This window comes from Mus pahari, chromosome 3 (assembly GCF_900095145.1).
Source record: "Mus pahari chromosome 3, PAHARI_EIJ_v1.1, whole genome shotgun sequence".
NCBI classification, from domain to species: domain Eukaryota; kingdom Metazoa; phylum Chordata; class Mammalia; order Rodentia; family Muridae; genus Mus; species Mus pahari.
This window is the reverse complement of record NC_034592.1, coordinates 87,991,940-87,996,074: the sequence shown is the minus strand read 5'-3', so window position 1 is coordinate 87,996,074 and position 4,135 is coordinate 87,991,940.

Below are 4,135 nucleotides of genomic sequence, written 5' to 3'. Positions count from 1 at the left end.
ATTCTAAAGTCTCTTCGTGGGGCCAGCCACACTATCACACTGAAGTGGAGTGGAGAGGAAGTGACTTAATCATCAAAGGTCTGCTCTTCCTCAGGGAACTGTCCCTAATCACAATTATGCCACTACAATAATACAGTTTCTGAGAGGCTGCGAGCTGGGGCCCTGTGTCGCCATGTAAACTGTTTCCTGTATCTGCCAACTCCAACAGCCTTCAGCAATTAATAGAATCCAGCTAGGCCAACCACCCTGATAAGGTGAGAGCCACACTGCTGCTGGCCTTGTTGTTCTGATGACGAATAGCCCCACTGTACACAGGCATGCTATCCTCCCGACAGCTCAGGGACACAGAGCCTGGGGCCCCCAGGAGGCCATGGGAAGCCAAGAACATTCTGCCTGGTTTGGAAATTTCCTGGAAGTGAAAATTATTTTCATTCTCATGATTAAAAAAAAAAAAAAGAGCCGGGCGTGGTGGTGCACGCCTTTAATCCCAGCACTTGGGAGGCAGAGGCAGGCAGATTTCTGAGTTCAAGGCCAGCCTGGTCTACAGAGTGAGTTCCAGGACAGCCAGGGCTAAACAAAGAAACCCTGTCTCGAAAAACCAAAAAAAAAAAAAAAAAAAAAAAAAGTCATGATTATCTGACCATCCCCAGGACTCTGGGACAAGGAATGTTTGGGGATTCACCTAGGACAGAGACCCACAGACAAGTTCCAAAGTGACTCAAAGGAAGGAGTTGGGAAATGCTAGTACAGTGACCTCAGGGTCCTATCTGGGACACTCATGATCACTATAATAAACTGCTCTGTGGTCAGTGAGATGGCTCAGTGGGTAAATGCACTTGCTGCCAAGCCTGATGAATAGGGTCTAATCCCCAGGGCACATATGGTGGAAGGAGAAAACTGATTCCTAAGAGTTGTTCTCTGACCTCCACACACATACATACACTGCAGCACAGATGTACACACACACACACACACACACACACACACACACACACACACGCGCACACATTAAATAAATAAATGGAATTTTAAAATAGATGAGTGAACTGCTGTATAAACCTGGGGAAATTCTCCGTGTTTCCCAAATGCTGTCAGCTGCCACACTTCACCATACAGGGCCTCCCTGAATCTCCAGGGGACGTGCACCTTGATCATGATGGTGCCCAGCACCCCCCAACAGCACAGGGTCCAGTACGGCAGAAGCTCTTACTATAGCTCTCTTGGGCCTGTGTTTGTATCGAGTGACCAGTGCTCTCATTTCTTGTCACTGGGTGTGGCACGTTCATTTTCTTGTGAAAGGTCAATCGTCTACCTTCTCTGGGGGCAATGCTGACTAATTAACTCATTTTGGACTGTAGGGCAACTTTGCACAGGTTCACGCCTAATCCGGTTGTGCCAAACGAGGTGTGACCCTGCTGCCCCTCTCAGGGGAGTGACACCTCAGAGCTTGCTCACTTTCCCCCTCCCAAGAACAATGCAAATGAGAGCAGAGGGGTTTTTGCTTGAATGGCCCCAAGAACCTCTGGGGGGAAGGGCGGGGCCCAGAGGATGTGGATGTTTTAAAATTAGCCTTCATTTTACCCAGAAGACTCTGTCGAGGTGATTTGCAAATTGCGCAGGGTAATTTCCTCTGGTTCGAGCCTTTTGTGTCGCTGTGAGTTGTCGTTCTATGTTGGGCTCCTTCTGCTGAACGTTCTTGGTAGAAGTCACTTTTTAAAGCTCTGGTTTCTACGCTTGAATAGAAGGAAGCAGGGAGGTGGCGTTTGAAAGCCCGAGGGGAGGAGGGTGGAAGGCAATTTAGCTGTGAGGAGCGAGCAGAGTCCTGGCCCTGTGCTTCCCAGCTGTGTGACCTTGGATGAGTTAGTTACCTGTACAGTCTGTTTCCTCGGCTAGAGCATGGTGATGACTATTGGGCTTCTGTACAGGGCTATGGCGTTCAATGAACATGGATGCTTAGAGCCAACATATTGAGCTATTAGATGGTTTTTAAAGTTGTGCTGAGCATCCCTTCCCTGCTCCTGTGTCAAGCTCTTCCTTAGGAATAGCAGACTCACACAGCACCCATTATGTATATCCTAGAATAGAACACAAGGCTCAGGTCAGGCTCAGACTCCGCCAGAGATGGGGTGAGGCAACTCAATCCCCTGCTGAGTGTTCAGCTGGGGGGGGGGCAGCCAGGGGGGTGGGTGTTCACACAGCTATGGTTAGCAGACATTTCTTCTTTTCACTTTTGTCAAAGGCAAACACTCTGTAATCATCACTTACTGCTTGCTGAGAGCCCCAGAATCACAGACAGCTCGTCTGGCTTTTGTTCTACATGGAAATCCTTCAAATCCCTTAAAAGAATTGGCACACCCTTTAGCTGTTCAAAATAGTTGAGAGCGCTTTCCCGAGGTGTGCCGTAGACTGTGGAAGTTATCCCCACTCAATTTCACGGGACGCTGAGATCTAAGGCATCAGAAGGCTCACCCAGTTAGCAGGGAATACATTGCACATTTCTTATCTTTGGTTATGATGGTAAGTCTCCACTCCTGTGGCGCCTAAACCATGAGGGTTAGGTGACAGGAGGTCATTCTGGAGACCAATCCTCTCCTCCATAGTCAGGGGGACACTTTCACTCCAACCCCACAGATAAGCTGAGGTAGTTTTACTGAGAAGATGTAGGGCCCCTTTGAGGTGGGGCCCGGACTCAGCCTCCTGCACTGTCAGGCAGCAGGTTGGGTCAGATAACAGCAGGGAGCCACAGGAAGGCCAGCTCTAATCTCTCAGGCCAGGTTGTGTGAGCATCTGGGATCTGGGAGAGGATACTATAGCCTCTGAGGCACTTAATTTGGGCCTGAGCCCCCCTTCCCCCTCCCCAGCCTTCCTTCTCCTGTAACAGTTAGCTGCCTCAGAAGATAATGGTTCAACTCTACTCTACCACACTGAGTTCAAAGGGAATGGCTGACTTTGGCTTTGAGTTCTACCCAATGTAATAATATATCCTTCGCTTGGTCATTGTCTTATTGACCCAGCACTGCTATGGTGTACCTTTAAGCATGTTACTTTGGTGGTTTGCATCCCTGACTACTTATAAAATATTCATTCATTCATTCATTCATTCATCCAGCCAGCCAGGAATTTATCTATTGGTAACTTACTTATGAGTCCCTACTGTGTGCTAGGCACTGTAGTTGGCATGGAACTATAGTAGCAAGCAAACCAGACAGATTTCTCCCTTGACCAAGTTTAAGGTCTCTAGAAGAGGTCAGTGCCACTTAATAAGTTCAGAGTGTAACAAAATGAGAACAAAAGGCAAATCAGTACTGATAGAAATCAAGAAGAGGAAAGTTCTGGAGGGGTCCAATAAAGCCCCTAGAAGGCAATGTGGGCCTTGGTCTACAGATCAAGTCCCAGGACATCCAAGGCTGCACAGAGAAATCCTGTCTGGAAACAAAACAAACAACCAAAGCCTAATGATCTGCATTCAGATCACAGGATCCCTGCATAAGTTCAGGCACAGAGGCACGGATCTGAAATCCCAGGCCCCTTATTGCAAGATAGGAGGTGGACCTGAGAAAATCCCACAGAAGCTCATGGACCCGCTAGCCTAGGTTATTCAGCACAGTGGCAAACAAGAGACCCTGCTCCAAATAAGGAATAAGGCAGGGACCAGCCCCTGCGACTGCCAGTTGATCTCCAGACATACTCTGTGATGCGTACATATCTACATGAACACACACAAAAATAAATATAAAAAGTATAAAAAGCTTATTTACTAAGCTATGTATCTGTAAATTTTAACTTCAGTGAAAAATACTTTTAAATTAGTTCCCTGTCACTTAGAAAGAATGTCTATGTGTACCTGGTGGCTGTTGAACAATTGTGGCTAACTGTAAAAGAAATGTGTTTGGGACCAAGTAATTTCAAGAACTACAATTATATGCTGCTCTTTTTTCTTTTTTGATTTTTCAAGATGGGGTTTCTCTGTGTAGCCCTGGCTATCCTGGAACTCACCCTGTAGACCTTCAGGTTATCCTTGAACTCAGAGATCCACCTTCTTCTACCTCCAGAGTGCTAGGACTAAAGGTGTGCGCCACCCTGCCCTGCTCTTAGTCTGCTTTCTTTTTTTTAGAAAAAAAAAAAAAAAAAAAAA